We start from the raw sequence: 12,749 nt of genomic DNA, 5'->3' as shown, positions 1-12,749 counted from the left end.
TGTATTATCTGCATTCTTCCATCTAAGATACGCAACTTTACAGTAGTTCACAGTAAAATGAATCTCGCCTGACTGTGCATATTTGATTGTGGAAAGCAGACATTTTAATCTCACTACTATATCACTCACATTTCTTTATTACAACATTCACAACAGTCACCTACAAACTTCATCAACAATAATTTTCCTTATGAATTAATAAAAAAGGTCTAAACTTTGAAGGCAGGTTTTGAATTAAACTGTGTGACATCATTCACTGAAAGAAGATAATACGTTAACAATTTCTTTCTATATAAAGGATGATGCACAATTCACAGTGTATAAACTTATTCATCTTGTGTCAGATCACTAATCTAAATGTGGTGCTTAAACTTCTACTTATAAGTATTTGAATAAATTTATCATTCAATTGCTTCTACCAAAAAAAATTAAATCTTGGTTAGAAGGAATACTGAAGATAGAGAAAAACAAGTCTTTTATCAGCTCTGCCATTATTTAGGGATGAGTCTCAGAACTGTAATGACCTAACTAACCACTTTTATGAGTTTTTAATGACCTAACTCACCCCATGACTTTTAGATATTGGCACCATACTGTTTTTCTCTCGAGCAACTATAATTTCATCAGTTCCAGACACTTAGTGAAAATTGACCTTTATATTCCAGAGCTTTCAGCAGCTAGTTCTCTTTAAATTGTCTAAAACACATTATCTAGATCTGACAGCATTAAGATTCTAATATTAATGGACATTCTTTATTGGCCTCCTAATTATGATGAAGTGGAAGTATTTTTAACATGATATGAAGGTCACCTGGCTTTTTCCCTGCTATGATTTAACACGACAGACAGCTAAGTACCACACAGCCATTCACTCACTACCCTGAAGTGGGATGAGAGAGAGAATCCAAAAAAATAATAATGTAAAAGTATGAGAATTTATGGATTGAGATAAGGAGAGTTTAATAAGGATAATAACAAAGAATAATAAGAAGAATAAATAAAAATAAAATAAAATCAAAATAATAAAACAAAAATATAAATGAGTGACAATTTCTCACCACCAGCCAAATGATGCCCAGCCAGTCCCTGAGCAACAGCAGCCTCCCAGGCCAAGTTCTTCAGTTTTATTCTTCAGCATGACATCATATGTTATGGAATATCCCTTTGGCCAGTCTGCATCAGGTTTCTTAGTTCTGTTCTCTCCCATCTTTTTGTGCATCCCCAGCCTTCTTGCTGGCAGGGCAACATGAGAAGCTGAAAAATCTTTGACTTAGAGAAAGCACTACTCACTACAACTGAAACCTCAGTGTGTTATCAGCATTATTCTCATCCTAAATTCAAAACACAGCACCATACCAGCTACTAGGAAGAAAACTAACTCTATCCTAGCTGAAACCAGGACATTCTCCCTAAACAGATAAAAGTCTATTCATATTTTATATATATGGTGTGGTATAATATAAATGCAATATAGATTTAGAGTTAAATGAACATCCTGACATTTTTAGCAACCTCTTTGTTACTCATCAGTTCTTCTTTCCTGTGCTGCTTCTCTACATTTTCACATCACTTACTAATTTTCTGAAATTATTAGTGAATTAAAATTATCAACTTCCTTTTCTTCTATTTGCATTTGTAAGTGTATATTCATGCATGTTTTTGCATGTCTTTTTATATATGTACATGTACATATATATATGTAATTTATTAGCAAGGGGGTGTACCATACTGGCACTTAATTTTATCACAAATACAGTAGAATAGTAACCTACTTATTAGTTCATCAAAATTTTCATAGTGATAGCTAACATTTGCTTAAACAGAGACCACCACCAGCAGCAGCATCGTTTTATTTATGAGTATCTCATGAACTTTTTTTTTTGAACAGTATTTTTGCAAGATGTTTCTAAAGATACAGACTTCTCTAGCTCTGAGTGTGCTCATTTATTTTAAAACATTTTGTTTTTATTACTTCAAATTTCTGTAAGTCTTAGTAACATGAAATTAAAAGATCTCCAAAATAATAGTAATAATAAAATACATATTATGAAGGATTAAAGAAGCTGGTCTTCTTGTTCTCTTGCACATTTGTATGGCTTGTGACATACTTTTTGTACTTTTTCTTAACCTGCTAATTCATAAACAAGCAAGATAATTTTTTTCAGATGTCAGTGACTTAGAAAAATGTAAAATATTTTTCATATAAATTATCATTTTTCCTTGTTCATTTCATCTTTTCTAATATTTTATAGTATTTTTATTTATATTTGAGCCACATAATTCTTTCTACAGAATTTAAATAATACTTCCAGGGAAGTATTGTTCTAACTTGTTCTAATAAATTAAAGGATCCAGACATGTAAGAAATTTTCTTTCTCTCTTGCTTTTTGTGGTTCTAAATGAGTTTCCTCCTTTTTCTATTGTCCCCTTTTATTGGGAAATTCATCTATATAAATGACATTATTTGACAGACACATCAGAATTGCTATGGCATAAAACATATTTAGTCTAGAAGTCTTTGCTGAATTTAGCTATTACATTTTGGTGAGTGCGTGAGAATGAATATCATATAAATAGAATAATCTGTTTTGTGAAGCTACTCTCCCTGAACTTGTGCTTCCTAGGAAGCCTGGTGGTACTAGAACAAGAATTACCAACCTCTGCTGTCTCCTCCCAAGCAATGCCAAGGAAATTACAAACTGCAGGTAATATCAGAAGGTTTCTACACGGGCTGAGGCTGTCCATGTAAACAAGGGGGAATGAGTGAGTCTTGATTGGGGTGACTTGGTTAAAGAGGGGCTTGAATGCCACAAAATGTACTGGTTGGGCTAGACTGGGGTGCACAAATGCAGCTGCTTTCTGGAGGTTAATCTCAGGGACACATCCCGGAAGCCTGACAAAAGGGTATGTGGTGGTGGTGGATTTGTCTTTCTGTGCACACCAGGTATGTGATGCTGGTGGATTTGTCTTACTGTGCACACGAGGTCAAAGCTGCAAGGAACCATGTGGATCAGGAATGCAAACTCCTTTTTGGAGTTCCACAAATTCAGATTTGCTGAGAACAGAAAGCTGACTTACCATATACCTTTTTGAACACAGGGATGACCTTAAAATGCCAATGATAAGAGTGACAGAAAATTAAAAATATTGAGATAGTTCATTTCTTCTGTTTCTCTTCAAAGTTATATATATATTTACTTTTCCTTTAAAAGTTTATAGCATACATGTTTTTAGAAATTCAGAACTCTTATCAGTCTTCAAAGTCACATTAGACGCAATTCTATTCATGTTGGGAAAATTGCAGACAGTTTAAAAAGAATTTGTGCCAAACTCTTATTCATTTCTCACATTTCTATCTTTTTTCTTAATGATATTACATTTGAATCATAGCAATAAATATGTTAATACAGAAGAGCAGTGCCTCATAGAAGTCTTATGAGAAAGACAGCAATAGAGAATCAAATTTTAAAATTATCAATATAATAATTTATCTTAGCAATCAATATCAGTGCATGAACTTTAGAATTTAAGTGGTAATTGTAATAGATGTTGCCAAATGAGAGATATGCCAGATGGATCTGAATTCCTTAACATTGTCACAGGAACGCTATATAATGAGTAGTATTCCTTGTCGCCTAAGAATCTACTATAGGCCAAAGATGAAGAATCTGGATGTATGACATAAACCTCTGCAAACAGAACTGTGATTTTAATTTAGCAGATCAGAGAAGTGTTAGTTCTTCTGGTAAATTCAGGTACAGATTGTGCCTTTGCTGCCCTTGCCTTTTGTTTGATATTATAAGTGACCAGGGGAAAGGTCACTTGTCCAATAGTTGTGATATGAGAAATACATGTATATTTTTCTTCATGTGAGAAGGAAAACAGGAAAGAAAAAAAAAAACACAACACCATTTTTTAAAAATTATTATTATTATTTTGATTTCATGTAATTAACTTTGCTAGACAGACCATGAAGAAGAGTAAATAAGCAATTTGCAACCAAGCATGTAGTTACTGTTCTATAGGGTCATATGTTGGATCTCATGAAAAGAACAGTTACTCTTCAGTAACTCTTGTTAGAGATATTGTAATCATGAGGAAGACAGAGAAGAAATACATCTAATAAGAGCTTACAGGCTTTGATTAAAGTGTTAGAATTACGTAAACATCCTAATATAATTCCTATATTCCTAGATAAGCCTATGAAAGGTGAACCTGTCACCAGTATCCTTCAGTATTATTTCTATCTAGAGAATATAATCTCTCAAAAACAAGACGGAAATTTGGGGACATATCATCAACTCAGGTCTTATATTAAATGGCACCTCTAATCTGACTTAAAAGGTTGCTGGACATATGTGATGGTTTAGAAGACATCAGCAACACTCCACTTCATGCACTACAGGTGGGGACAGGACTCAGACATGCACAGAGAAGATACCTTGCACATATGAGAAACAAGATACTTTACTGCTATGATTATGCCGAAATATGTTGGGGACTAAAACTAGTGGATCTGTAGCAAGAAAATGTTGATGCTAAAATCCTTGCTTTCCACAGTCTAAAATTTTCAAGTCTCATTTTTCTTCCTCCTTTTTTAGAAAATTTCACATAGATTGGTCTGACGGTGTAGACTGTATGGCCATTTGCAACTGGTGCTTATTAAAATCGCTCCTGGGAATACCTTCTGGCTCATTTTCATCTGGAAGAAATTCTATTCTTGTATTCTTAGACCACTCCACATTATGCTCTGATCTGAACAAAAAGTCTAGTATAGAGGTGCACCATGCTATCTGCAGGGATTTAAGCTCTCTGGGCCCATAATCTAAAATCATACTGAAGCTTAACAACTGGGGAGAGTTGCATTCTGTCTTTGGTTCACTTGGTCTTTATTCCATCTGTAGCCTCATGGCTAATGTTATATAACATCTAGCTAAAGCTATTTCTGGCAGCAATTATGATAGGAATCATAGGAATGTTGGCTGGGTAGGACCTTTGAACTTTGCATTATGAGTCATGTTTTAACCCCCTATCACTGTGGTGACAGATTAAAACACTCTGTACTTGTGTTCAGCACTTTGTAGAGCAAATGACTTTAGACATCCGGTAGACATCTGGTTCTGATAAAAGAACATGTAAGACATGCAGTTCTCCAAATTAGTCTATAACTAAGAAAGAGAAGAAACAAGTTAAATTCATATTCCTTTTCACTGCCTTAAGTAGCCAGATGAGACAGAGAGAGAACTGTTCCCACTCAAGATCCTGTACAGTTTATTGTGTTTAAGGTTATAGAAAGGGTCACTTTAATTGATACATACTATCAGTTTGTTATGTAGTTTACTTCTTATTCAGTTATTACAGACTTACTGTATAATCAGAGTAGAAAAACATAAATTCTTACGTTGTCATCTGAATTCTTATGTTTTCATCTGAAAACAGACATTACAAAAAGTTTAGTCAAGTTTTCGTATCCAGGGAAGTAACTAGTGGGATAAAGTGACCCTCCATTTAGTTTAATGGAGAATAAGTTGTCTGAAGTAGAGAGCAAAACTGTACCAATGTTAGTGGAAGACACTCACTTAGCTCTTCAGATACCCAGTCAAACTTCTATTGGTCTGGGATGCTTGGCTGGCCTGAGACAATATCCCAAACCTCCCTATATAATCAGTGGAATAAAGAAATTTTATTTCTCTCCGCTGAATGGAAAGGGAACTAAAAGAGTACACCCAGATATAGACAGATTTTATTGTACCCCCAAAACAGAAGTGAAAAATCCTCACACACACCTTTTTTTTTTTTTTTTTTTTTTTTTTATGTACCAGAGCATAACTATAATCCTTATACTTAATGGATGGAAATACTTGTGTATTTAAAGGTCAGAGAATCTTAATCTCTTGTGACCACTCACACATCAGATGCTACTGAATTTCACTTGTTATTCTTGAACTGAGTAGCTTGTTTGATAACTGCAAACCTTCCAGAAAGAAAAGTGTTCTTGAAGTGAAGGTGTCAAAGAATGGAGAATATTTTTCTTGGATCATCCCAAGTATCAGCAATGAGAAACAGAAACCAAGATGATTCAGATTACCAATGATACATCCTTTAAATGATGGACAGTAGTTATTGGAATAAAACAACAAGAAGGACTTGTACTTCAACAATTCTTCTTCTTTTCTTGGAAATTGAAGTAATTTTTGAGTACCAAGACTCTGAGCAAAACATGAGTCATAAAAGACAGGTCTTTCTAAACTATTATTCATAACACTAATGGCATGCAAGCTACAGACCTGCACAGAGCTGTTTCTGCTGCTATCTTCAGATACAACATAGCGCTTGGAGCAGTTGCTGCTTCTTTACAACACTTCTGATACCATCTTTAGTCCCCAACTTCTAATAGATACTAGGGAGAACAGAATGTCTGGAAATGAGTAAGGCATACTCACATGTCATTTATCATGATATAGACACAATGTAAAGGGAGAGGGTTTTTCATATTCATTTCAGTTCTATATTTAAAATTGAATATATAAATAATTATTCATATTATTATGTTATAATTATCATGCAATATTTTATTTTTATATGTGCATATATAAATTTATTTATATATTTACACATATTTATATAATTTATAGATACATAAAATTATATATTATATATTTTATTTATCTAATATGTAAAAATATAAAGTTATATAAATATTATTAAATATTTGATTTAATAAAAAACTTTGCTTCATTGAAAAAAATATATATATATACAGTGTCAAAGATCTAGTGAAGCCAAAATCCAATCAAAACAGGGTGAGCATATAAGAAAGTGTACTTTCACCTGCTGAAAATAAGTTTTAACTCTGAAAATTTTACCTTAAGATAGTAATGGCAAAATAAATGTTTTCTATTTTAACTGTTGCTTATAACCTAAGTTAATCAGAAATGTGCATGCAAGTGTGGGACAAGATGGGAGACTGTTGTCAGAGCTGTTTTCTGTGGAACCATTGCTGTAAAGCATCTTATCATCTGCATACAAAGTTGAAGTGTCTGTTTGTCCAGGTTGCATTGTGCAATCTTGAGTCTGGACTATATTAAACTGAGGTGTCTCAGTCAAACTGAGTTGGGATGATTTTAATTCTGCCTTTCCACCAGAAGAATTTTAACAAGGAGAAAGAGCACCGAACTTTGGGCTCTGATTTTTATTTTATTTTATGTTTTTTTTTTTTTTTTTTTTTTTTGTTTTTTTGACACATCAGATCTCTTCAGATTTCTCTCACCTAGAGATAGAAGGCAAGTCTTTCTCTCTTTTCCCTTATCACTACTGGATCTATCTCCAGACTGTAGAGAAGTCTTTGCCTCCAGGACTAGAAAATGTGTGATGAATGTTATAGGATTGGATTAATCAGCCTTTTGAAGCTTAAAGACTGGCGACATGGGTTGTAAGCAATTGAGAAGTGTGAACCTCATGACTGCAGAGCTCTCTCAGAAGAGCTCAGATGTTCTATGGTTTTGTGATTTTATGATTCTATGATTCTGTGATGTAGGCCTGCTTGCTTGAACCCATATCTTTCAGTCATTTGGCAAACAACAGAAGAGCTAAAGACATGGCTTCAGAGCTACTAACTGGACGCTTAGGAATGTAAAACTTTTGCATTCAAAAGAAAAAAAATAAATATATATATGTGTGTGTGTGTGTGCGTGTGTGTGTGTGTGTATAGGGAGCCTGATTTTAATTAGGAATGAAGACATTGTTCTGCACATTCTCTTTCTCATTCTGGTACACAAGTAATTCAGTGAGTGTTAGATCAAAAGTGTAAAAATCCCTTTAGAGGGGACTCCAGAACCCAGCTGTTTCAATTAAGAGATTCTTTCAGTTTTAGTGATTGAAATATTAAATAATTTGTTTATTTAATAATATTTATTTTTATATAAATATGTTGCTACATATATATATATATATATTATTTATTATGTAATAATAATAACAGTTCATTTCAAGTCCTCAGTATTTTCTGTTATGGATAATATTCACTCCTCTTTAGAAGCAGTGAATTTATGGCAGATTAACCCTTGCCTAGTAATGCTGCCACAGCTCTCCACAGAGGAAAAACTTATTCTCCAAACTGTGAAAGCTGTTACAGTTATTCTGATTATAAGCACACTTTAATAGCCTCTGTTAACCATCATCTTAAGCATTGCATTATCAAAGGTATTACCAATCATTACAGGAGTTTAAGAGGAGGAAAAGTAAACTCAAAAATAGACACTTTCCTTCTCCTTTATCTTTAATTTGCCCTGAAGTGATTTCATATGTTTTTGTTTGTCTGTGTTCTGAATGCTACTTCGTTTCTTTTTCAGATGTGTTTTACATGTTTACACAAGTGCACAAACTCTGCTGTGACCATGTAAAAGTTATTAGAACAGTAAATATAACCTATAGCTGACTTGTTGGCTTCATACCCACCAATCAAAATAAAACTCCAGAAAGAAATTAGTGGTATGCAGAAACAAGTGTTGTCCAACATAAATCAATATTATATATTCTATTTTGCAGTCTTTACTTGTGTTAACTACTATTTTATGGTCATCTTGGCTTTATATTGTGTGTGCTCAGCCTTAGTTAAAACTGTCAAATGAGGTCTTATATATTGATTAGTGTTATACTAATACGTACAGTACTGCCTGGATACCAAATAGAATTGATACATAATTAAATAAGAAATCTTTGAGCAATAGATCTAATATAAAGACAAAATAAACTCATGAAATTCAACAAATTCTGTAAACAAAACAAAAATGAATATAAAATACAAAATAGAATCACTAGAAAAGAGTTTCAGAGGTGAAAGAAAAAGTTAAAAATGTAGTTGTAGTTAATTGAATATATACACATCAATATCTGGAAAAAAATTTGAAAAAGTTTTCCAAAGAGGATCGCAGGATAATGGCATCCAGTTATTTTATTTTTATTATTATTAAAAAAAAAAAAAAAGTGTTATCACTTTAGTGTTATCACTTTTTTAAGTATCTTCCAATGTAGTGTTTTATGTTTATGCAAAGTCTTGATATTACTTTGTTTACAGACAGACAAGGAAATTACCTGTTTTGTAGTTTGTTCTTTTTAATGGAGTTTGCATAATGCCCAGCTGCCTAGCAAAAAAAAAAATAAATAAATAAAAATGCCAAATACAAATCCATGTAATCCCAAAAGATTATGGTATGTGCAAAGGCAAATATAGGAGGCACATCACAATGTGCATTTACATTCACATGGCATTTGTATGTATGCTGGATGAATAATTTCCTTAATATTCAACAGCTTCACAGCTCTATGAAGAATGATAGAAAATCTAATATCTGCTACCCCAAGACTAGCAAGCCAATAGCTGTGGCTTGTCATCAAGGTAAGTAAACAATGATTCCCTCTGAGTAGGAGAATTAAAGTCATAATATTACAACAACATTCTGTGCTTCAAAGGTACTGTCTCTTTCTGGTGGGTCCTTTCAAATACATTGTGGTACATACTTTTTGGAAGGTACGAGGTGTCTTAACCTGACAGTAAGATTAATGAAGTTAGAAATTACTTCAGGAATTCAGGAATTCCTAGCAGGAATTCTGTAATGTGTTGTATAATTTTGAGCAACGTTAATAAACTATTTGGAGGCCTGAAACTGAACTGAGCCAAGCTAGACTTGCAACAAGTGTGTGACCTACATCCATATACATATTCTATTTACATTAAAAGGCCGCTGAAAGCTGGAGTATCTCCAAACATGGCAAGAATGTATGACATACATAAAAACAATCTGTCTGTGTAAAATAAATAAAAGTATTTTGTAACCAACTGACAAATCTGTAATGTTGTACATTACGGTGTATGTTTTTCACCAAGAAATGTAGCAAACTTCAGCTTTAGTAATTCACATTTTTTTATTCTTTGATCAGCCCATTAATAATACCAGATTTGGAAAATAGGAAGTACAATGGTCCCTGGCTGATGGAAGACACATGCCTTAAAGACAGCTGCACAGAACACATCTTGCAAAAAAAAAAAAAAAAATGTCCAAAAGAAAATATCATGATCTAAACAGGATTTTGAAATTTGTACAAAATACGCATGTCATCTTTTTTGTGTGTTTTTTTTTTTTTTTTTTTTTTTTTTTTGTGTGGGAAGGGAAGAAAAAGGTAACAACACTGTAAGGAATACTGCATTTCTTCCGTTAAGGGGTGCCGTGTGTTCTAAATCTACAAGATACAACTGGAGATGCAAAAGGATTTGTGTGTCTTCTTTTCCTCCTTTTCTTTCCTTTTATGGCTGTAGTTTGTTTGTTTTAGAAGAAGTCTGTTGGGTACCGCATTAGAAATTACCCTGGGAACACAAGCATAATTTTCTTAATTGCTGTAGAGCTGGTGGGCAGGTAGCAATGCTAAAACAGTACTAAAAGCATTAGTCTGAGGTTATCAGGTAGGCTTGAAATACAGAGTAAACTGATAGGATGAAAAAGGCAGAGCAGAATGCTCTTTGATTTTGAATTGGTTTAAAAAAAATAGTTTGCACTACGATTTCATTCATTCAGAGGAGAAATAAAATATTTCATATATCTCTCGCATTAAAGTATCATGTTTGAATGAGCTAGACTCCATTGTTTGAGAATAATGTCACTGAGTACCAACAGTTGACCTCTATAGTGACAGAATACATGGTCTAGCCTGAAAAAATGACTGTTCAGCTGCTAAAGTAAAATGAAATCCTGCATAGTCAGGAAGCATATCTTTGCCTATATCTTCCAGATATCTTACTTTCTTGTATTCCCAATATTAGGTTATAAGAATTCAAAAATTTCATCATTTAGCTTTGCATTTCTGTGACAGTTGAGACAAGAAGTTCTGGAAATGAGAATATTTTATGTGCTTTTAATTTGGGCAAACATAACACAGAGAACTCGAGAGATAAATGGTCCATATGTCAGGAAAATTAGCTAACTGAGGTCATACTCAATTAACTAATAATGATAAACTCTACTTTCTTTTCCAGCAAGACAAAATCTATGGAGGTACTAGCATTCAAGAAATATTATGCTACCGTGTCTTGACACCTTATTGTTCATGCTTAGTCTGTTGCCTGATGGAGGTGTTTTAGGGTAATATATTTCTCTTGTAATTGAGGCTGACTCAAAATTTTTTCACTGTCAATTACGGTTTTACAGTAGACTTCTTAATAAATGGTAGCACAACTGCTCTCTATCATGTACCCTTACTTTCAAACTAACCCTGCAGAACTGAAGCAGAAAAGAATCTGCATTTCCAGTCTCCACTCCTCTACTTTGGAAATTCCTTCAGCAGGGTGTTATTGGCTTGACTCCATTTGTTCAAAAGCAAACAGTTGTTCCAGTATTAATGATATAAAGCCCCCAAGCTCTTATGTAAACTGAAGAAAGCATAAAGGAGAATCTAGTCACGCAGGAACAAACAAGAATCAAAACATCTTAGACTCATTTGACAATTGCTCTGTCCTCAAGTTGAAATCTTCCAGTCTGACATGGAAAGCTTGCTAAGTCTGGGACTAATTTGGATATTTATTTTCCCTTTTAGAATAAAATAATGTTTAATTCTAGGAGACCTTTTCATTCTAATTTAAACTATACATTATCCCTGAATAAATATTTATTCATTGCATATGGTCTTTTCATTGCATGCAGACTGTTTAGTATTCAGACTGAACAAGGTCAGTTCTTCAAAAAGTACAGGTACCATAATGAAACAAAACCAACCATTCGTATAATTGTAATGGTGGCAAGCATTACAGACTAACAATAATGATTAATTTCATTTCTTCCAAAATCTGCAATAAGGAAAATGAAAACATCAAACATTTCTCATAAGAATGTGTTAAAACTGGTTATCTTTTAGCATGTAGACTACAAGCTGAAGCCTTACGAATTCACAAAACTGGGCAAAACCTGTGGGGGCTACATGTATACGTGTATACTCAATAATATTTTGGAACATTTTGGGACACTGAAACGGGATTTTATGTCATGTTAAACTGTTTGAATAGTTCCTGATATGCTTTTAGGCTATGTTGATGATGATTACCCCAGCCTTTTTTTGTGGCCCAATACTGCCTCAAGTTACAGTTTTGCAAACACATTGATGTCACCTGCACATTTTGGATTATAGAGCATACTAACTCTAAGAGACACAATCGACTTATCAGAGCAATCATTCTCCCTAATGAAAAAGTATGCTTTTGCTAAAGGCAGACATACACGTTTTCACATTTACTATTTTTATTATTTGCACTGATTTAGTTGACAATTTATTATTGAGGTGAACTACAACTGATACCAAAAGGAATATTTTTTCATCAAATCGCTTACTACAGCTTTTGAGAAACACAGATACTGAAGAGAAAAGGACACTAAAAAAGCAAGTGATAATGATGATTTTTACTATTTTTTAATCACACTCTAAAACTATCTCCATATTGTTTCTAAGTAATGTAAAGCCAGACAGATGCCTGTCAAAAAAAAAAAAAAAAAAAAAAAAAAAAAGTTTGGTACAATCTAACGGAAGACTGTACTGCTACACTTTACTAACAAAGTTTGAATAAGCTTGTAAAACTTTGAAACAAATTTTTGAATAGATACATTTGCAGATGTATTTGTATATATATATATGTTGCAGTAGTGTTCATTGTAAAATATGGTTTAAAAGTTTCCTTTTTATTTCTTTCCTAAAAAAAAAAAAAAAAA

The 12,749-nt window shown here is 33.2% G+C and overlaps 1 long non-coding RNA gene across 1 annotated transcript; it reads left to right on the top strand.

The window, feature by feature from the left end:
• Positions 1 to 8,151: 8,151 nt before the first annotated feature.
• On the top strand, positions 8,152 to 10,035 carry LOC121063489. The gene is made up of 3 exons (XR_005816028.1): positions 8,152 to 8,490; positions 9,313 to 9,397; positions 9,940 to 10,035. It is a non-coding gene; the product is annotated as an uncharacterized LOC121063489 (long non-coding RNA).
• The last annotated feature ends 2,714 nt before the right edge of the window (positions 10,036 to 12,749 follow it).

This window comes from Cygnus olor, chromosome 1 (genome assembly GCF_009769625.2).
Source record: "Cygnus olor isolate bCygOlo1 chromosome 1, bCygOlo1.pri.v2, whole genome shotgun sequence".
Lineage (NCBI taxonomy): Eukaryota > Metazoa > Chordata > Aves > Anseriformes > Anatidae > Cygnus > Cygnus olor.
The sequence above is the reverse complement of the archived record's forward strand: the minus strand, read 5'-3'. Positions and strand labels throughout refer to the sequence as shown.